Consider the following 24,113-nt stretch of genomic DNA (forward strand, 5'->3'; position numbering starts at 1 on the left):
CCTCAGAAGAACAACTTTTACTGACTGTCGTTGCACTATTATTACATTGAATAAATTGTTATAGTGCCTCAACCATTAGAGTGCCTCTTTAATTTTTCAGAATCACAAATATCTATATCTATATATTTTCTATCTACCACAGCACCGCTGTCCTCGTCCTTTTTCCATTATATGTTCCTATCCCTTTATTTCCTTCTCTATGAATTTATTTTTATATCTATAGATAGATACCTATATAAAATCTCGAGAAAAGCGCACTACGCGATAATGTACGTAAAACGTAAAAACCGATAGAAAAGAACGGTTTATAAAATTGACTACGAAAAACACAGAAACACAGATAAAAGAGACACTCACAAGAACAGACAGACGTTTTAGCGGGATTACCCGCTATCTTCTGTGCCCAAAGATAGCGGGGCATCCCGCTGAAACGTCTGTTTGTTCTTGTGAGTGTCTCTTTTGCCTATGTTTCTGTGTTTTTCGTAGCCAATTTTGTGATCCGTTCTTTTCGATCGGTTTTTGCGTTTTACGTATATATAGATACTCATTTATATTTAATTTAACAGAAAAAGAATAGGAAAAAGTTTTCAGCCTTTTTTTCTTTTGGCAGAACGCAATTTATCCACTGCTTTCAACACCGAAGTCTGCTTTCTTTAGGCTTACATTTTTATATAAAACGGGTTTCGAGGCATGAGTTCAACAAGAATTCCATCGCCAGTCTCATTTAAACCATGAACAAAAAGAGGGCTAAAGAGTTGATTAGTTTCAAACATAAAAAAATCCTATTTACTCTTGAGCGATATTTTACAGCTTGACGTCCTCCCCAGGTCAAATACGATTTTCGCTCAATTGCCGCTGCTTGGACAAACTTTCTTTTAGATCAGCGGAGAAGGATTATGAAAGTTTTGAGATTCCTGGTGTACTCCGCTTCAGGTGAGCGCTTGAATATTGCTTCACATTCAATTTTTAAGAAAAAAGTAAATGGGGAGGGGTAGCAAAGTCGGAGAAAGACATTCTACTCCGTTCAGGGATGAGTGTGTAGATCTCGAAGTTTAACGTAAATATATACATGAATATATGTGTGTGTTATGGAATGAGCTTGTTAAAACTTTAAGGTTGAGCTGGCAATATTTGGACCCTGATGAGATGGAGAGAACGAAGGCACTCAATTGAACGGAAATCGTGAGAAGGGAGCTAAAGTGACTGGAAGTGTCTATTAAGATGAACTCGTTAACTGTAGAAGTTCTGCCGGAATGAATAGGTGACAGAGGATACATTTCTCAAGCGTGAATTTCAATTTATTGATTTGATTTTATTTTAACATCAATGGTGACAATTTCTTCTTGTCCTCTATATTACGTTAACGGCTATTTTTTGTCCCGATGCATAACACCTTTATTTAAATTGTCATTTATTTAACCATGTTATTCAGTGTTAACGCATTGTTATGTTTAAATAAGCTCAATTTTGATCAAAAGGAAATGGTGATCTTAAGGTTGGATATATTTTCCATCTTTGCTTTGCCTAAACAGAAATGGACAATTAGCTCTTTAATATTTCTTCAACAGTTCCATGTTCTTGCACTTTTCTTGTTTCCCTACCATAGTCATAAATTATTCATTTTCACAATTTTTGTCCAAATATTTATTCTGTCAATTGCCTTGTTGCATGCCCAACAGTGACCTTTCGGCCTTTATCCTCTTCTCAGCTACCTTTTGATAGATCTCCTCCATTATTTTGATATTATGCCAGGCAAGTCCACAAATGCGGATATTTTCAAATAGACATAAAAGTCACGTAAACATCCAATTTACTTTTCAAGTAGATGCCATCGTTTCAAGCCTATCCATCTTACTGAAAAACACATGTATCCCATTTTCACAACGTTTTACCCAAAAACAGCGTTTATGCTACTTCTTAAAATTTTGAAAAATTCTCTCGCTATTTTCACTCAGAATAATGTGCAAATAAAAATTTAAAATATAAGATCAAAATTAATTATTTATGACCTCCAGAAGTGAAAAAATCAACAATACTGATAAATGAACTGCAAAACTGACTCGAGCACCCTTTAAAACCTATTGTTCGACGTCTTGGTTGTCACGATGGCCCAACGTTTACCTCTATGACCTTTGGCCTCAGTATTAGCCTTGGTGGTCAAATAGTGGGTGGATAAAACGAGTATTTGGACAATACCAATGACTTGGGCCCCCTTTAAAACCCATGGATCGACACCTATGTTGGTATCCTATTCTTTTTGCCATCCTTATTTTTATTTTTTTACTTTATTCTCAAACCATCGGAGACAGCTTTTATTGGCCATTTTACACCGGGGTGTTCAACAAATGTAACAAGTAAATGTACACGAACAACCATGCCCTGGACCGGGGAAACCTACCCAGGCGCGACTCGGACCTCTTGTTTGGCAGGCGAGAACGTTACGTCAACGCCAACGAGGCTTATGACCTTGAATGTGACCTTACTGGGTCAATGGTTGGATTTTCGTGAATAAAAGTGTTATTTTCGGTTTCCTCGAGTCCAAAATCCTAATAATTGACATCTTTGGCAATGAAATTCAGACTTTTTTCTATCTCGATTTTTTTAAACATTGACACCCTATACGGAAAATTCAAAATTTTTGTTTTGGCCCACAATGTGAGGTCAAAAGGTCAAAATTGTAAACTTTTACTGGCACTCAACAAAACTTAGGATCTTTACCCATGCGTATGCCAACTTTCAAGAATATTGCTCTAAGGGAATTTACTAAAATTAGAGGTCAAAAATGACACACGACCCTTGGGACAGTCTATGTATGTCTTATTGCATTTTAAAATATTTTTTCCTTTAACGTCGACCCCACACACTTTAATTGAAGCAGTCAACTCTCTTTCCCTATGTGATTGCTTAAAGACAATATTTGACTCCCTCCTATTGATCTGTCCCTTACCTATAATTCTTATTCAATGAAAAATGTGTGTTAATATCTGAAATCGATTCATCTTAATTACTGTCGGTGTATGGAGGAGAAATGTAATTTTTAAGAATTTTTACGGTCATAATAGTTATGATACTTAGTCCAGTGACGGTAAAGGAATAAACATATATGTAAAGATGTACTCAGCTAAAAAGAAGTATCAGAAAACCTTTTTATTTGTCCAATACTCGTGGAATTTAAGTAAGCACGAGAAGCATACTCGTCAATAAATGGTGAAGACGCTCAGATTCGTATAAGTGATTGCAATGCTATCACCTTTAGGAAAATAAAGTTCCTCGTATGTTTCAGTGGTAAAGTTTTACCATGTGATTGATAACTACCGAGAAATAGATTTTTTTTCAACATAACAGACAAACCATTTTTAAAAGAAAAAAATTGATATTTTCTTTATATGCTATCAATTTTCTCAGGAATACCTACATAATTGAATATGGAATTAATTCACTATGGTAAAATATAATTACAGTTTATTTGGATGAGACTTAAGTTGCCTACTATGGGTGACATTTAATAGATTTAAATGAGTTATTTTGAATTAAATTCCACATTTGACAGGTATTATTTTTCTTTCTGATTAATGATACATAAATTTAGATTGTCATACATTGAATTGTGATGATTCTTAAATAAGAATAACTTGCATCTTTGACCTTTCTTAAGAACTGCATGACCTTGAATCGTTTGGAAGTTTTAAAGGAGTTTTTGTCTCCTTCGCTATCATTAGCATGCAATGCCTAATACGTTAGCTACTCTTGTGGAACTACTTTTCAGTCGTCACACGCAGAGCGCGTTGGATTGCATGACGCTGATTGCAGCCCCAAGCTGCACTGCAGAAAAGAAGTAACTATTCCGAACAACTTCCGAAGAAAGCTGGCGAAAATGAGAATGTCAGCGAAGCCGTTCGTTTCCAGGGACCGTTCCTCCATTTACACGCTCACGAAAATTGCGACAAGGCGCGGTGCGACGACGCTAGGCGAGATATTACAGTAATAAAACGAAGCAAACCCCATATGAAGGCCTGTCAGGGTGGTCGAGTGAATGCAATGGCTATCTAAATAGGCTGAAGATTATGTCCTTGAGTCACAGAAGTGGGCTCAGCACAAAAAATATGCTTAAGTGGGTCATCTACTGTTCACGTGACTAGTTCATAGCACTTTAGATGACTTGGTCTCAACCAAATTTTGCAAATTGTCATAATGTGATAGCAGAATGAAAAAGAATCTTTTACTCATGTTTCAACCATTACAAGATTTGACATCGCGAAAGAAAAAAATATAATCGTCCTTATAAAGTTGAGGTAGAATTTTGGGGAAGGTAAATCTGAAAATAATCTAAATGGCAACGATTGTAAGTGCAAAATAAGGATGATAAGTGGAGATGTTTATAATTTAAAATTATATTTTTCTAATTAAACCTAATTCTGCATTCGTCTAAGTCCCCGATTGCCGAACATGATATGTTAGCATGATCCAGAAAGAATCTTCCGGATATCAATATATAGTGTTCAAGAGTTAACATGGCTAATACTAAAGTATTTTTTTTAAACGTTGAGGAAGTTCCCAAGTATTTATCTGTTAACTCGATTTTTTTAACGTAAAATTTGAAATTTTCAATTGTTTCGTCGAATGTGCTGTCATAGCAGGGTTTATACGCCGCCGTTCTTTTATAAGATCGTGGAAAGTCATTCATTCTGGAGGAAACTTCCGTAAAATAAATTGGGGACCATTAAAAGTGAATTTAATGGAAAAATGTCTTGAGTCGGCGAGGGGAAGAAACTCAATTAACCATGTGGATTCATCCTAGGAAGCATAACCTGATCAAGGTTCCGAGTGTCTGCGTAGAGAGCCTGGGCTAATCTATTAAATCTGCTTTCTTCACTCGGTGACCAAGTTGAAGTTACGATACTTGAATTGTTGTCCAGGAAAATTACGTATTTTTGTCATAGCAAATTTGGTCCTTGCTGCATAAAACTTAGTATCTGTGCCCTCGAATGCGCAAAAAGTCATTTAATCTTTCCGCGCCTCATGCTGACGTTATTGATTATGATTTTTTTTGGTCTTGCGTTATTGACACTACTACTGCGAGTACTAGACACTCGTAATAGTGCAGGATTGAATGCAGTAGGAAAAAATATTTCTTTTAGCGAATTTCAATGGCACTGCTAGCAATTCAGTTTATTAATTCAGTATATTATTAATGTTGCCAATAATTTTCATGGTTATTGAAATTACGTGGAGATATAATGGAGTAGCGATAATTTAAAGATTTTTTGCATTATTTAGGCATTATGCTATTACAAAATTCCGTGCTTTTCCAACCTCTCTGCGATTTATTTTATAATTTTATTTTGCGTCAATTGAAGAATTAATGCATTATAGTAAAAAAATATTAAGATACATAGATGAATGACAACAAATTGTTATTTAAGTAATGAATGGTTAAAGAAAATGACATTTATTCAAGTCTTCGGCGGTCCCCCTTGATTGGCGACGCGTTTATTTTTCCCACTTCGACGAAGATGGAGGAGCGACAGGAAAGGGACGCCGCGCCGGTGCGGTTATCCGTTGAAGACTCGCCCCACGGGGTACACTGGAGTCGGATAATGTTGAAGGCACCGGGGTATGTGGGGTGTAAGGAGGGTTGCGGCGAGACGGGAGGGAACATGGGCCCGGGGGATGAGAAGCCAGTCAGGGTTTGGGGGAGAAAGAGAGAGATGGATCCTCCAGTCGCATGCGAATCGAGTGACCTTTCCCTTGTTTTCAGGGCACTCAGCCTTGAAAATGCTAATGACTCAGGTGATTACACCGATTGCTCGTGACAGGGGGGGAAGGGTAGCAGGGGATCCGTTGGAAGGCACGGCTGCATGGGTAGGCTAAGAGGAAATGCTCGCTTTTTCCCTTCTTCTCTTACCCTTAGAGTTTACCGTAGGGTGCGGTGGGAGGGGTGAGGAAGGCTTCTTATGGTCTTGAAAGGAGGCAGGGGGGTTGGTAAGCTTGAAAGGGAATGTTTGGAAGCGGAAGGAAGAAGGTGGGAGTTTTGTGAAACGTGTGGAAGCAAGGAAAGTAAGCAAGCCGGCATGGGCAAGGCACCGAACCATTAGGGAGGGCGTGAATAAAATCCCTCCTGTTCAGGGCTTATTTCCTTTCCTCATCCCCCCGATTTTTATTTTTCCTCACTGGCCGTTTCCTCCTCTTCCTCGTTCATCAAATACCTTCTTCTCCCGTGCCTTAATTCCATTGTCAAATTTGAGAGTTCGGCCGGCGATCCGTCTTTAGGGTAAAAAGCCGATTCCTTTCCTTGTCGGTGACGACGACCTGCGTGTTCAGCTTTGGGGCTTTCTCATCGGCCGGAAGTTTGGGAAAAAGATTATTGTTCACGCAAAATTGTCACCTTTTCTTTTCTCGAGAATGTCGGGCTCCTTTCCGCAACAGAGAATTGAGTTGTGACGGAGAAGTGATCTCATTTTTCTCATCGGTTTCGATTCGACTATTTTAATTCTTTGCTGGGATAATAAATAGTAGTCATAAAGAAAACTCTGTTGAGGGTTTAATGGTGATGCATTCTCGGCATTCTCGTCCTTAATAAATGCAAAAATATTACGTATTTAAAAAAATCACGAAATTCATGAATCACCACAAATAATGTATGACGATGACTATGCGCATTGATGTTGACATCTAAGAGATGTTAGATTTTAGTGGATCAAAATTTTTGTAATATCTTTAACACATAAAACAACTGGGGCAATATTTTTCCTAATTAAAACCACAGCTTGGCCGCAATTTCCTCCGCAATAAATTTTAAAAATATATGCTATAATTTACAAAGAATATTTTAGTTGTCAAACCTTTCCATCATATAATAATTTAGGAAGAGGATATTTTAATAATTGCTCAAATGCCATTCATATATCCTTTAGGTTAATGGAGAATTAAACGCATGAAATCTCAATTTAAATGTCTTAAAATAAATTTGAATAGCCTTAACATACTTAAATCATTGGAGTGCATCTATTCTTCTATGAAAGGTCCGCTTAAAGTCGACTCTGTTGAGGCAAATGTTAGGGATAAAAGATCAAGAAGTGGATCTTTATCTGATTTTGTTTAGTGATTTCAAATTCTGAGGAAATGATAATCGTTAAGTACCTACATGAATTTAGATGAAGAATCAGGCACGTAAGTGAATAAGAAAGTGAAAGCGCATATTCATTTTTATTGCCAAATCTGTCGCTATTAAGTTGATATTAAAATGCCTATGGCAAGTACTACATATATCCACATGTTTCCGTCTTTAAAATAAACGGCTTTCTTTTCCAAGTTTACCGAGGGAGAAGAGAATTGAGTGAAAGAAAAGTTTTGAGACAGCATTTCTCGGGAAATATTTCGTTGTTGAACAGGTCTAGCGGAGAGGGAAGAGAAAAAAAAGTCTGCGCTCTACCTACGTTCTTTCTTCCACGAGAGTTTCGCGCTGCCTCGCAAGCATTTCTCAGCTTTCATTGCCATCGCTTTGTGGAGCACCTTTCTCGAGCACCGGGGTAGGTTTTGGGTTCAGCGAAGCAAACGAATCTTGCGGTGCAATTCTCCCCGAAGGCGGAATCCTTCGTTCCTAAAATGAATGTGCAATGAGGCACCCTCCTCCTCCCACGTCTCATGCTTCCCCCGCCCCTTACCCGAAAGAACCGCCACCTGACCCCCTCCCCCCAGCAACCTGCTGGTTCAAGCTCTCGCGGAAGCTGGGCGAGAGGCGATCGATAGCTATTTACGCCACAAAGCGAATAATAGCTCTTCTTTAGCAGGCCAAAAGGTTAGTTCATTCTTTGGAAATCCTGAGGAATCCCGCGCACTGTGACAAATGCTTTGATCTCGTGCGTTCATCCGCTTCAGTCCGTCAAGAACTTCATCGACTGATAGCATAACCAAACTTCCTTTGGATGTAAAAACGTTTGAGTTTTATCATTTTATCAATTATCCTTCTTTGTAATTGCTTCACTGAAAATACGATTAAAATATTTCAATTTGAAAATATAATATTCTTTGCTCAATATGGTAGTAGATTTTAAATTATTCTAAACATGATCAAGTGAAACAAACAGATTCAAAGAATATCGATATGGATCGACAACGCAAAAACAGGAAATGTGTTCGCTTCTTTACATTGCCTATAGTTAACCGCAACTTCTTCCCCTCAGTTATTATTTTGAAGTACGATTTTTGTCATGCCGCATACAAAGCTTTTCTTGAAACTAAAAAGGTTAGAGTGCATAACCAGGAAATTGAAAATCTTAACTAATGTTAACTAATTTCAGGCATTAATTTAAGACCACTTCTGAGGCAAAAATTATATCATTTGTTGCATTAAAAGCCTTGCCAAGATATGTTATTATGTACTCAGGTTACGGCCGGTGTCGGCATAACTCACAAAAAACAAAAATGTTTTCGTAAAATATCGATTTTTTCGATTAATCTAGATGAGAAGTAATGTATGCAGCTGGAGAGTAACAAGCTATTCGCCGTGCTTCGGTTCAGTTATCGACTTCTTTTGACCCTCCATGTGATGGAAATCTACTCAAAGTCAATCAGATACAATTATTCTTTTTCTGTGCATAAATGAAATAAATTCTCAATTCTAACCACTTGAGAATATTAATTAAATTAAACTATTGGAATTTTGTATACGTATCATGAAAAGTCAGCCTGCATAACTTCAGCAACAATTATACTTACAGATATCACCTTGATGATTAATGAAATAGCTTCTGATGGATATACCTAAAGCTATCGTGGCAAAGGATATGATAAATAATATTGGGAATCGGCGAAGGGCATATATCGTTCAATTCATTTCGATAGCTTCTGGGATGGAAATCATTAATTGCTGTTTCTGAAAAACTGCTTTAAAGAATGTCTCTTGCAGAACTAATTGGGACTCATGCACCATGAATGCGTGATTGATTTCAAAAGCGCATGTTCATTTAGTTGTTGGCTGAAGCGTTTGAGATGAATTGCTGATTAATTAGTTATGCCCGTTAATTGATTAACCTGTATATATTAAGTTTGTTGTTGTGTTCAAGTACAAGTGGCTCATGACATGTTGACTATTCAATCTGAAGCTTTTTCTTTGGTTTCATATACTCATATTCATATGCTGACCCTCATTGAGTCATTCAGCTCTTAATTTCTTAATAAACTATATGTTTCAGGGCCATTTTATTTAAGCTCTTAAGGTTGGTTTCCTACTACTGCTACTAGTTTTCACCCCTCTTAGCCGGTCGTGGTGGTGATGAGGCTAAAGCTCTTTACTGGCATTTTTACTGTATGATTTTCAGTGGTCCTTTGATTATTTACTTTGGCGCAATTCATCAAAATTCGTCACATATTCATATTTCCAGTGTTGCAGACTCTAGACAACGATCCAGCGGCTTCTCTTCACTTCAGACGAATAATTTACTGAAACAAGTTTCTGCACTGCACCCAGTGATTTTTTTAGCTTTTGAAATACCTTAAAGTATACAAAACTTCGCCATGAAATTATTTGCCTTCTTATAACTGCTGTAGAAGCAATCGAAGCGAAATTGTGGACGGCTGTTCATTCATGGAAATATTTTATTACTACCCCCTGTATTGATTCTGTAGCATCTATAGATCTAAATCCACTTGATGCATTGCCTTTAAGTAGTTCTATTAAGAACCTAACCTTTGACCCGTAATCGTAGTCAGAGTGGTTTTTCTATCAGTTATTGTGGACGATATTGATAAAGTGGACTACTGAGACACCCATTAAACCTACTTTATTTTTCAAAACTATTTACCTGAATGAATAGTGATAGTCTCTCTTTCGTTGAAATAGTTCGAATTGGTTGGTTGATTTAAACACTTCCTCTAATGATTTTAGAATAGGTATTGGATACATACATTATTAAAACTGTATGTATAATAGCTATTAAAACTCTATTAAGGTCTCTTGCGTCATCTTCTGACGTAAATATTTTTGCTATAGGCCTTATAAAAAAACTTTTTATGTCCTCATATCTGGAGGATTGACTCTTCAACCGTCATCATTAAATAAATTTAACGGAAGATTATCTTTGGAAATATTTCTACACTTTCTTATTTTTAATGTTAATAATTTTGAAAATATAAATAATAATAAATTTAATACATCGGTCTTTAAACACATGTTAGTTACACGCATTCTTAGACAAATCCGTTGATCGTAATTTAATCGCTGCACGGGTAGACATAAACTCTTAGTTACAGTGACCTCCTATTCTTTGTGCCCACGGATGATGTTCAATGGAGAACAACTATGGGGTAAACGAAGGGGAGAGAGTGAGTTGTTGAGTAAATTAGAATAAGTTGTACCTTTCACCTCAAGTTTGGTGGGAAATCACACAGCGACTACACTGGCCATTTAAAGCCACTCTGCGGAACAACCCCGCCTTGGGGAATATTATTAAAAGGAAATCCTCGTCAGCCTCATGATTCTCATCTGCCGGGGGGGGGGGCGCCAAACTCGAGTTTATTCGCGGAGAAGATTTAGAATGCGTGGCGAGTGGGAAATGCGGAACCCCTTGGGTTAACGGGTACTCGGGGGGGCGGGTGTTTGGGAAGGGGTACGTGTGGAAGGGGCTCCTCTTTGGGTCAGCGGGGAGTGGAAAAAAGGGATGGAGGAGGTGTGGGAGAGCGCTTCTACACTCTGTGAAGCATTCCGTCGAAAAAAGTGGCTTCATTATTCAAATAAATGCCTCCACGAAAAATGAAAATAAAATCTCTTCCCCGGACACTCTCATCCTCAAGCGACCCATAGGTGCGCATGAATGGATGTGTTGAGGACGGAAGATGGGCTGGAAAAGGTGGGTGGGGGTAAAGTGTATCTATAAATGGGGAAAGGATGGAGATTTCGCTCGGGTATGTCCGGAAAATGGAAGCGACGTTCCAAGGAGACTGGCAGGGCCGGATTTAGGATGTGGGTGTCCCGGGGCCCATTTTGGTAGGAGGCCCACTGTTTCAAGTAATTAGAATCAGGGATGACAAGTGAAATGAAACGAAAGTCAAAACCAGTAATAATTCAATAGTTTCGTTCCCGGTAGCGAAATGTAGAAACAAAACGAAAAGAATTAAACCCTGGGAGCCAAACTAAGGGTCAAAACGAAATCTCTACCTTGGGTCGAAACTAAAATAAAGCTCTGGGAAAAGAAACGAAACACAGATAATGTTTTGCACTAGATGGACGGCGTGCTTCACCTTCAAACAGTTTAGTCTCGACCTAGTCTTTAGAACACAGAGTACGAAGTATGGTTGAATGGAGTTGAGGCTCGGTTTACCGCCATTAGATGCATGGGGCACTCATGTTTTTACCACTAACAGGGGAACGGTGAACGCAAACTGGCCATTCGATTTTTAAGCTCTCTACTCGCATATCAACGTAATGGATCGAAACTATTCCCTCTTTTCCCCCTCCACTCAACTTCTGGGTTCGAAACTTAACTATGAGCAGCCGAGTTTCGATTAATTTAGTTTCTTTCCCGGGAGTAAAGTTTCGTCCCAGGTCTAAACTAAACTCCTTGGTGATTTTAATTCCGTACAAGAATGAAACTAAACCTAGGCATCGTATTTTCGTTTCGCTCCGGGTCGAAACGTAATAACAAGAAATGTACGTAGCCCAATTTTCAGCTAATTTATTAAAAATGCATACATATTACTAAAGGATAAAGTGTTTTTCTTAGCAGCAGCGTTAACCATTTATTTACGTCTATGTTGACGACTACCTGCTAATCAAAAAACGACCCAGTTTCACTTCGAATCCCCTCATACATGGTGTTTTTTTATGTTTTTTTTCCTCCGGTTTTTTGAGATTTAACTCTATATTGGCGGAAGGTTCATACTTGGTGGGGGACCTTCGGTTAGTGAGTGGCTCAGGGCCCAGGACCATTGGGCCCCCCTTTTGATTCTGCCCAGAAGACCTGGCCGTGTACTCGGGGGCGAGCAGGTTGATCCACTGACAGGGTGGAGGACAGAGCCTGGGGGAGTGAGTCGGTATATATTCTTTTGGCGATGGTGAGAAAGTGGTACGTGGTATAAATGAGGACGGGATGAAGGGAATTTGGAGCGTTGAGTGTGGACGAGGAAGGTGGGTGACGAAGGATATGAATGGGGAGACGAGATAATGTGGTTTCTTTTCAATGTCTCACATCAAGCTCATCAAAATTTTGAAGGAGACGAATAAGAGGCATATCTCAATGAAATTGGAAAAAAACAGCGAGAGAGCATTACGGCATGAAAGAAATTAAAAATATCCTCACATAATGGGCCAAAATTATAACATCTGGGTATATTTTTGTTAACTTTTGTTATAAAATTGAAAAATGAGATAAAAAATATTCGAAATAGTATTTATGTTTAGCACAATCACATTGGCGTACAATTTTTAGGGCATTATCCCACTTTGGTTGCTTTATTTCGGATACTGAGAATTATTGTTATTCAGAAAATTCATTTTACTTTCAATTTATTGATTCAAAGTTATCACTTTTGGCTTGAATAATTTAATTTAACACAGCAAACTTGTTTTTTATTGTCCATAAATTTCAAAATTCAGTTGGATGAAACTTTGAGCTTGGAGTATGCTTGGAATGCGAATTTTTGGAGCATATATTTCATTTCAGCAAGCTTTTTACCGGTGAACTCGTCTGAACTCGTGCTGTTTAAACAGAAAATACGATTTTTTTTCTAAATGAGGAAATGAATAGCGGAGTTATAATCCATAATGTTGAATTTTGCAATGAATATATTTTTAACTTAATATAATTAAGGAAGGTAAAACACACTGATGCAGATGATTTAATAATGATTTAATAAACATAATGATTTCCGATGCAAATGTTCAAATACAATAATTCCCGTAGAGCTACTGGACTAAAGAAACAAACGAGACAATCTGGGAAAAGATAAATTTGAGGAAATAAAGCGATGTTCATCTTTTGACGAAGATGAGGTCTAATGAATTGCAGTCTTAATCACCGTATTGATCATTAGAAGTTTCTAATCAGGGGCTAAAAATCTTCTTACGCTCATCCTTACATCTTATTTGCTATGACCCATCAAAAGAATCTTTAAGAGGAAGATAATTCATATTTGTATAATGATATTATGGGAAGTAGTACTTTTAATAGGGCTTGCAGGAATTAAAGTATTAATTAATTTCTCATTGCGCCTAATTACTTGTTATACCCTACTCTGCCCACATTTCCTCCGCCTGCGACCCTCCCTCTCTCTTTGCAGCATTCAGGAAATAGGTGAATTAGGAACCTTAATTCATAGTTATTGAATCCATAGTATGCACTATGGAAATCCCAGAAACCCGACCCTAACATTCATTCTCCTTTAGCAACACCCCACCAGTACAACAATGGCATCCAATGAATTTATGGCTCTAATTTTTGATCGAATATAGTCACTTACTGACGGTATGTTCTGAGAAAATAGAATTATTTTGAGTTGAGGATGAATGAAAGTAATATGAGCGTTTTTCATGTAGCAAAAAATTGGCTTCACGGTTGGCTTTTTTATATTATGTAAATTATGAATTTTTGAAAAATGAAATGTGAATGCGACGTTATTTGGAGATTAAAGAGCAAAAGTTTTTATTACACAGCACACTGATTTGAGATTAGGCACACTGAAGATGACATACCTTAAAAGTTTAGAACAGTTAGAGTATGTTATATAACACCTTTGCCCACATAATTAATCTTCATAACTTTTAATTTCTTAAGCATCATATTATTATGTTATCTTTTAAGTGGTTGTATCATATTTAAGTTTAATTTCCATAAAATAGAGTCTTCTCTTTTCTAAGCGCAAAATATCGCAATCTATGGTTTGTGATTTGATCTCCGAAAAAGTAATTCATTGTGTGCGTCAGTTAGCCATATGACCGCTTAAATGCTTTCTTTGGTGTCAGATGTTTTGTCTTCCGATTTGGGATAATAGTTTATCGAAAATATATTTAATTTACCTACGAGGACCGTTTTTTTCAACCGCCGATAGCTCATCAAAATCACTATGCAAGCGACAGGCGGGCAATGCGCTGGTAGGACAAATGCGCGTCCTCCGTACCACACACTCAAGTCATTTCGTAAGTTGTTAGTTTAAGGTTATTTGCAATCTCATTAACTACACTGCCTCAATTGATTCTCCCGCCAAGTGTGTACTGCGGATGGACAGCCAGAAAATTCGCCGAATGGCTTCAGCATTGACATGTCTTAATGCCGATGAAGGAGAATTTTTTTAACGCACTGTGGCTAGAATGTGAAAAATTACATCAATCCCCATTAAAAAACAAAGAAGAGACACGCTGACTTCTGGAAGTACTCTAATCTATGACAAAGACCGTCGTCTCAGGGCTGATGCAGCCCAACTGCTCCTTGAGCAATTTCAATGGAACATTTTCGATCACCCACCGTGCAATGCCGACCTAATGCCGTGTGACTTCAACCTTTACGCTGAAATAGAGATGCGGCTTGTAGGGAAGGGTTTTCAAACGGTCGATAAGCTTCAGGACAATGGCAACATTCTATGAAGGTGGTGTAGTAAAGCTTGTCCACAGCCACGACCGATTCCTCGATCGCCGAGGCGATTATGTCGAAAGGACACCACCAGTGTAATTAAGATTTACCAATGAAATAATTTTTAATCAATCATTTCGTCTTCTGTTCAGGGAGCTTGAAAAAAAACGGCCGTCGAATATAGCAATTATGTATTACCTTAGCATTTCACATCCAAATGTCAAAATAATAAATGTTACCATTTTAGGCGCTATCTGTCAAAATTGTTCTGTGAAAATCACATGCATTTCAAAAGTGATAATTAAGCGTAGAAATTACTCTTTCATCGGACCTAGGTTGTTCCCCAAAAAACAAACATATAACTAATAATGAAACAGGGGAGAAAATATTTGCTGTTCTTTTATTTTGAATAAATGGAGGCAAGGAAATTTAAATTGGGAAAGGTTGAAAGATGTATACTTACTACAAAACGTCCTTGATATTTTGATTAAGCCATTGGATGTCATTGTTCACCTTATTGGCATGAAAAGTAAAACTTTAAATGCATTTTCGCAGAAACGCTCTCAGTTTGAGATAGAGGAGCGTGCAAAATTGTTGACGGAAGATTGGATGTGGAAGGGAGGGAGGAATTTTTGAGAGTGAAAGTTGAGTGGGCGAAAGCTTAGCAGGAAAGGTTAAGGCCTTAAGTGGAAGATGTTGAGACGGCGCTAATGAGATTAAGAAGCTAGCTGACGGGACTTACCCGACAACAGCCTTGCGATAGAAAAGTCAATAGGGAAGTCAGGTTTTTGAAGGAAAACGGAGAAATATGTAGATTGGTAGATGTGATTGAAATTTGATGGTGATGACGGAGCAAGGATGGAAATCACTTTATCCACCACATGTGGTGGGCAATGGGAAAGTTAGATTTGACGACAAGGAGACCGCGAAAGAAAAGTCTCATATTTGAGCAGAAAGGTGAATTTGACTGCGGGAGATAAAGGTGACGGGAATGAAAGGGTTATTCAATTGAACGGAACTGTGACTGAGGTTTAAAATTCAATGAAAGCGGAAGCGTAAAGTGAGGAAAATGAAGACAGTTATAAATCCAATGATATGGAACTGAGCTCGAAAATTTTTCTTTCACGGAGAAGAGCAACAGTTCCTTCCTTATACTTCTAAATTCTTCTACAGGCACTCCCCTTCGTGCTTTAGTGCTGAGGATAGATTGGTCTATAATTGGATTCATAGCCTCCCTATGTAGCAAATAATTCTATTGGAAATACGTTACATACAAAAGTCATATCGTAGTACTGCGAACTAGAAATTTATACTTTTTTAGACTCTCAATCATTGGTTTTTATTTAAAGAATAACCGCTCCATAATTAATTTCCACGTGTATAAATGGTTACGATACTATTCAGTGCCACTAGAGGAGGAAGAAGATTTGATTTTCTCTGCCATTTTTTTCCCTAAATTGGGGGAGTAGAATAATAAAAAAGTTAAGATGCGTTATTATCCTGTGGCAATTATTACTGAAAATATCCTTTTACCTTTGAATTTTAGACGCCAATTTTATATTTGTGGAATATTTTTTGTTTTGCTGACGAATTTCGAAATGTTGTTCAATGAAATCGCAACTCCTATAGTCGGATCCTATAGTATATTGCCATGTAGTTTCATGATTGGATAGCAAACGACTTGTAATTGAAGAAAATGTATTTTATCCTAGCATTGCAAGTAGTCGTCAAATTTACAACCTAGTGAAATTTTTTCATCGTAGGTATACAATCATTCCATGCTTCTCCAACAAATATTTTTTGAATCAACCATTAACTTCGTAAACCTTCGTACAGTACATAAATGTCACCAGCGGTATGAAGCCAGGAATTCACTTCACTGAGCATAAGAATCACTCAATGCACAAATCCATCACCACATCTTTCGTATTCAAGTTGACATGACCCGTTGACGGGGAATGTTTTTGCCCTGATTCAAGATTCCTCAAATGAACGTTGGTAAAATCAAGTTTACCGAACCCATCAATTTCCTCTTAACGCTCACCAAGCGTAGAATGAAAAACCATATCTTCGGCTAGACTCTTTGATCAGGAATCGATTACAAACCTTTCAAAACGATAGTTTAGGCATTGATATCCCTTCCAGGAGAGTGAGATATCTCCAGCATGTGCTCCGAAATACTGTGTTTGACTACCGGGACTGGTGAGTTAATGTTGGAGAGAAAGTGAGAAAAAATGGAGGGGCGCGTCTAGTATTTCAGCACACACACAAAAGAGGACTGCATAGAGGAGGCCCAATTCCATCCCATAGAAGGGTGATTTCTGTTGCCTTATCGGTCGCATTTTAATCGGTTTTCAAAAACGTCCGCGGCGCGGTGATGAGTGCCTTTTTCCAATATTTTGCAGTGTAATTTTTTAAAAATGCGAGGAATGCCATTGAAAAGTAATGAATTTGATTGATCACATCATCATGAATATAAATTCCAATTAACACCCCTGATTATAACTTATTTCCCAGTGAAACACGGATCACTTTGTCCGACTGCGACGTAAGTGGTGACTTTTGTAAAACTATTTAAGTGCACGGTGGGTGACAACACATTTAGAGGCCGATTTGAGGATCATCTTTTGTAATATTCGTGCTCACGCATTTGTTCTTCTGTATCGGAATGCGGAGGGTTGTGGGAGTGGAGTTGTGTGTGATGAGGGTGGGTTGGGTATGGTTCGGGAGGGGAGGGGGTTGGGGAATAAGGGTGGGGGAATTAGGGGTTAGGGGAGGTGGAGCGATACTCGGGAAAGGTTGCCGGCGACGTCACTCGAGGATTCCCTAGGGACCCCTCATCTTATTCCGCCCACTCTTCATCCACCCTCCCCCTACCCTTTATCCCGTCGAAATGAAAGGAGGGGTGCAGGGGGATGTGGAAGCGCTGGTTAGGAAAAAGGAGATTCATGAGAGGAGAGAATGACTGGTTAGATGCCAGGTTGGTTATGCTACAAGAAATTATGGAGTCCTAGATATTTTTCCGGCTGTAATGAATATATTCCACCAAATGCTTCTTCGAAACTTCTATATTCCTAGAGCTAGAATATATAATTAGGGAAAACGATGAGCAAAATTATTCCGGAAGCTCTCTTTGAAATTCACCTACGGATTTATTTGGCAAAAAAATTCGTGGTATGGTACACAGTTTTATTTTTTCAGTTCAATAGTTCGGTACCGCCTATTGGTATCTCTATACTGATATCTCTATGGGGGAATGTAATGAAGTCACATTCTCGTAAATCGATTAATTAATGTAGCGCCTTTCGGATCTACATTGTCATCTTTGACTCATGATGTGCCATATTTTTTATTTAATTTCCTTCAACCCAGTTGGTATTTTTTCTCGGATGAATTGTGGGTCTAAAGATTAAAATGGGAATGCATAGTAACTATCCTATTCGAGCATATACCTGATAATATATCCACGGAATTAGCAGGTAGGTAAAGCAGAACGCTTTTCAAACACGAAAAATGTAAATTTCCATCAATTTACTTCATTGAAAATCAATTTTGATTTACAATCTATTTAATTTTCATATATCGCCATGCCCGTATGATGAGGTTTAGAATATGCTGATAGACCAAGATTCAGAGAAATATGTTAACATTTTTTTCCATTTTTGGGGTAAAATATTTTGATAACATTGAAGTACCCAAGTACAAACTCATCATAATATTATTAGTTCCAGCCTACTTCAGTGCAGCTTATCATGATTAACTCTAATGTGCTTCTTTCAACTGAATGAAAATGAGACAAGATCGGTGTATCTTTAAAATACCTGTGGATATTTGTTAGAATTAATCCATTGAATCTCATTATTCCCATTGTGCCCCTTGCGAAGTTCTAATTCACCTTATGGAGCGTAGAGACGGTCTAAACGGGTCTGTTTTTCGTGAGAGGAGTGGCTATAATATATGCGGATATGCTGGGGATGAGTCTAGTGCAATTTTTAGGCCAAATGGAAGGATTTACCTTATAAGCCAATAACAACAGCATTTAGAGAAAATGCATACAAATTATGCTCGATTAAATACTTTCCCGGAGAATAATACAAAAATGGACCTATCGCGGGTTCCCCATCGGGTAAGAAAATTGTGGGCAACCAGCATCTCGTGGGTTTTTTGTTTTGTCCCATACTATTGGCTACAATTTTGTTTCGCACCCCGAAACGTTTAGAGCTTTTAATTTTTTTACCCGGTGGCGAGCCCGAGATAAGTTAATTCACATTTAACTTATAAATTAATTGCATGTAAGCTCCAATTGAAGTTTAATTCTGTAAAAAAATCTTGAATTTAATTCATCGAAAGCCCTAAAATTTATTCATGGCTATTTTGATTAAAATTGATTGTTGATTGGTTGGCTAGGTTGATTATAAAAATTATTATAAATATTTTCTTTTGGCTCATAGTGCCGTAATTAAGAAATATTGGCGATTAAGATTAATAATCTCTTATTAACCAGTCTTAAAATAATACTCTCTTCATACATGTTTATTATTGAAATATGATGTAGATACAGAATCTTGACATATCTGAAATTAAAAAGTTATGCAAATACCTGGAAAAGGAAATAAAAGGAAAGAAGATCGTGGATATTCAAATGGTACAGCCTTTTAATAGATTGGGTAAAAATTAGAAATCATTCTGAAAGTTTTTCATATAATTTTTAAAACGATAACATTAAAAAATGAGGATCCATTGATATGTAAATTGGGACCCCACACGATTGCTCATCTGCCTCCGGTGATGCCACAGTTTTGTTTATCCTCAGCTGTGGCAAAATGGTTATTTTTATTAACTACTCCCGCACAAAGGTGAGAATAGACAGGTGTAGCTGAGCAATGTAAATTAATCCACTAAATGAGGTTTCTTTTGTTTTACTGAAGCGTAAAATGTACCACCAGATATTTTCTCTTTCTTTCGAAGCTCTTAAGGTCAGTGGTGGGAATAACAAAGTGCTAAATTTCTCATACATGGCGGTTTTTGTGCAACGCCATGGGCCAAAAAAGCTGCTATTACGAGCTCCGAGTGGCCTATGGAAAGCCCTTGCTTTGAGGATAGCGACGACGAACAAAAAAAGGTGCATGATCGCGTATCCTTAGTCTACCTCTACCGATATTTCCTGTTGCTCGCGAAGTAGTTCCTCATTCCGTTTGCGTTTTGCCCCCGAGCGTGCTCCCACACTTTTCATCTCCCACGGACTCCCACGCTACCCTTTTGTTTAATGAGTTGAGTTTGCATTGCGGAACGGGTGTGCGACGGCTTATTTACCTGACTGAATAAATTCTAGCTTTGTGAGCTAGAAACGCAGTATCGTATCATCATCGTTTTCCTCTATCATGGGATCCTAAATGTTGGCGAAGCTGTTTTGGAGTTGGGCGTTGAAAGGAAATTGGCTATAGAGAAAAGAAGAGAACGCATAAAAAAGAGACAAATGGCTTAAAATATTATTATTTTCATAGCCGTAATTTCTTACACATCGAGTTAATCAGGTAGTTTTGCGTCGTGAGTGCCGATAAATATGTTTTCCATTATTGTGAGTGAGTGCCGTGAGTGCCGATAAATTTGTTATTCAAATAAATTCAATTCGTCGCCTGATGTTGCAACCTGCTATGGACGCGAAAGCTCGCATGACAAAGCGCAATACGCAGCTGCTCACGAAAGCCGTTTACAACAGTGCCGATAAATTCGTCAACCTCCGATATTGTCCAATTTAAAGGCTTGTAGGAGTGAAATATATGTTGGATATATTGTAAAACGAAGATATTTACAACGTCTATAAGATGTTATATATAAGTCAGAATATTCATTTCATTTAAGTTGTGCAAACCATAGCATTAGTCTTATCATTACAAAGTTACCATAAGTCAAGAAAATAGAGGGTGATAAATAAATGACGCATACTCTCGCGTACGGATACAATCCTCTGGAGCGAAAATTTTAGTTGGTAGTTTCGAGAGTTTTAATTGGGGTTAAAGAACAAGGGGGAGGTAAGTTGATAGGTAAAATGTGGATAAGTATCCGGGTAGAAATCATAGGTTCCCTTGGCCCATCAAAAAAATATTTAAGTTGATACTAAGATGGCACATCATTAATGAACATAATATATGAGATAATTTACGTATTACGTATTGTGTAATTTAATATTAAATATGATGTCAATTTTCTGTTTTCGTTTCAGTGAATATTTAAATGAAAAAGGGGAAAAAAGTGAGAAGGTTGCGAATAATAATGTGGTATTGACATAGCCATGTTATGTGGGGAAATTTCGGAAAGGATGGATAATTTTTTGAGATATTATAAAACCTACTTGTGAATATGTGATAATACTGTTGAATATATGTAATCAATCTATAAGAGCTTACAATTAATTTTAGCTCAATTTAAAATTCAAATATCTTTTTCTTCATTGTATATTAGACCGTTGGGATGGACGAGTGGGCTATGGGTGCCCAGGTGAAGGCATACTCCTAGTAAGAAGTGGCCCCAAATCTTTCCTCATAGGTAGTGGCAGAGTTGAGCTTTCATCCAGACTGTCAAAACAGTTTTTTCTCTTGATTCCTAACGTTCTCCTTCCGATTCAGACCTGTTTTCATTCATCTGACGCCCACTCTCCAATATTCTCTTCGTCGCTCCGTCGTATTAATCATTCGTTTTCTCTATCTCTCCCCGTTAGGGTGTATTTCAACACAATTATGTTTCAAAATTCACTTATTCTTAACTGCGTGGTATTCCATTATAAGTTTTCTTGGTGGTTAAATTTTACTTATACCACTACATTTTTTAGATAAAGCAACCCGGGTTTCGATGAGCAGATGAGCATCATCAGCAAGCGTAAATTATTATCATTATAAATGATATAAAAGTATAAAAATACCATTTTTATAAAAAAATACATTTTATTAAAAAGAAGAAAATAACGGCCTACGGCATCTTAAATTATAAAAAAATTCAAATTTGAATGATAAAGAAATTAAAATAAGTTTTAGAAGAGCATTTCAGATATCAAAAACGGAAAACGTGGTGCGTATGTAAGATAAAATACGCTTTCACTAAGAGACAAGTCTTATACTATAAAGTGACCAGCAAGTATTCATTTTAATCTTACATGCGCACCACGTTTCTCGTTTTGGATAGCCGAAATGCTCTTCTAAAACTTACTTTAATTTTCTCATCACTGAAATTTGAAATTTTCTGTAATTTAAGATGCCGTAGGCCGTTATTTTCTTCTATTTAATGAAACGTGTTTTTTATGAAAATGATATTTTTATACTTTAATATTATTTAAGATTTTTTAGTTTTGTTAGAGAGAAATTTTGCAATCGATTGAAATTTGAAGTGCAACCTCCATGTGGTTGTCTCAAATACTCTCACTTTTATACCCGACTTTTAACTTTCAGCGATAATGTTCATTAAAATATTAAGCTATGAGAAAATCTATTTAGAACAAAATGCCAGATCATTCTTGGTTAGCAAGAAAGAATAAACTTTAAATAATATTAGCACTTTATATCAAGTGGGATAATTATTATTATCATAATGATTCAATTTACTTACATTCACTTCATCTTTTGAATGAAGTGAAAGAACATATGATTCCATTAACTTCAAAAATAGGTGGATTTCCACTCACTACCCCTCACCATTTATCTAATTATAAAATTTAAGGTTTATTTTATTATTTATATTATTTAAAACCAACAAGAGACATCTAACTAATCCAACATATAACTAATGCAACAGTTTCATCAAGAGCCGTCCAGAGTTTTGCAATGGATATTCCGTGAAAACTCACAATGCACTTTATTTATTAAGTTAAAATGAACTAAAACAAATTGTCCAAAGTTCCCCATTCTGATAAAATATTCAAATCTAACTGTTCATCTTGCAGACCTACCTTGTCCTGATGTCCTGACTTTGATATCTCAGCACACTATATTATTCTGCAAATCCTCACTACGTCTTTACTTTCTTTCACTTCACTTTCTTCTTTTGCTCTTCAATTATTTTACCTATTTCTTTCTTCACTCTAAAAAATTACACAATTTTTTTTAATTTCCACTATTTTAAATCGGCAGATCTCAAGAACGAATGCAACAGTTTCATCAAAGGAATGTTTTGTGATGGATTTTAATTAAACTGTTTATTTTACCAACCTACCTTGTCTTGATGTCCTGACATTGATGTCTTAACACCCTGTATTATTATATAGTTCCTTAACTTCTCTTTTCCTTAATACCTTTTCATCTATAGATCTAATGTGTTAAACTTCTTCCTTCAATTGAAGTAGTTTTGTGGCAAAATTTGTTTATTCTATAGTTGAATGGAACATAAAGACGGCAGAAGTTATGTGCAAAGTCGAAACTTCTATGTAGCAGTATTCACTTTTCAGGGCAAGTCACAAAAGAAATGGTAAATCGAAGTCCTCTTTTAAAAATAAACAGCAAAATCAAAATGCATAGATAGTGCACGCTTTACAAACAGTTATTTTATCGCGCCTCCATCGCGCCTTTAAATCGTAGTAAAAGTGTAAGAACATTACATTGTCATCCAGTTCTGACCTATTCTGAAAATTTCAGTGCTCTAATAAGGAAGTGGTCGAAGTTTGGGTTGCAAGATTTTTCCCGGAAGGGCAAACAAAAAAGCGGGTATAATAAAAGGTGGTAAAATAAAAATTAGTGGTATAAGGAAAAGTTAACTATCCAAGAAACCAATTATGATTCACCATTTTCATCTCGTCTGTTCTCATGAATTAGCGAGGGAGGAAGTGGGACGCTAAAAAGGCGAAGAAAGATTATTGTATGTGGAACCATGTATCAGGCTAGGAATGGATGTTAGAGGGTGTGGTATGGATAAAACTTCGAGAGCGAAACCACATTTTGAAGAAAATGGAAAAACCTTGGAAATGGCATTATGTTTCGAAACCCGGATCGGTAGAAATTAAGAAATGTGAAAATAGACAAGTGATTTAATTATGTTAAGTATTCAGTTATGCATATTCTTAATCGGAGAAATCATGCTATACTAATCTTAGTTTACATAGGGTAAGAAGGAAGAGAAGAGGTAGTTGCGTTAGCATTTTTATAAGCTTTTTCCTGAAGCCTGTCGCATTGTCTTCCATTTCCACGAAGGATACAAGAGTCAAACAAGTACATATTATGATAACTCGCAAGCGTGTTTTGAATTATTTCTCCATAATGTACCGAGTCAATGGGATTAGACCATTACTTATCGATATTTTTAAATGCAATGCTCCAATATATCTCTATAGGCATGCTCTTTTATTTTTACTTACTCCATGCACTTACGCACTCCATGTGTTTAAAAACATTACTGCTAACACGTGAATCATCTTCTTTTATTAAAAATGAGACAGCCATTCCTATGATAATGTTTGAGTCAGCAACTAGAAATTAAGATAGTAAAATGACGATTACCTTCCACCCGAAAGAGTCGTAAATTTTTTCGACGAAATATTCCAAGAACAGGAGACCATACGACGTAAAAGAA

General features: G+C 37.0%; 1 protein-coding gene and 1 long non-coding RNA gene across 2 annotated transcripts in view; one reads left to right on the forward strand and one right to left on the reverse strand.

The window, feature by feature from the left end:
• The window catches only part of LOC124157724, a 472,047-nt gene that overhangs the window by 113,791 nt on the left and 334,143 nt on the right, over positions 1 to 24,113 (reverse strand). The window lies entirely within an intron of this gene.
• Positions 1 to 24,113, forward strand: part of LOC124157725 — a 143,749-nt gene that overhangs the window by 108,164 nt on the left and 11,472 nt on the right. The gene's annotated exons all lie outside the window — the stretch shown is intronic.

The sequence above is a fragment of the Ischnura elegans genome, chromosome 4 (genome assembly GCF_921293095.1).
Source record: "Ischnura elegans chromosome 4, ioIscEleg1.1, whole genome shotgun sequence".
NCBI lineage: Eukaryota > Metazoa > Arthropoda > Insecta > Odonata > Coenagrionidae > Ischnura > Ischnura elegans.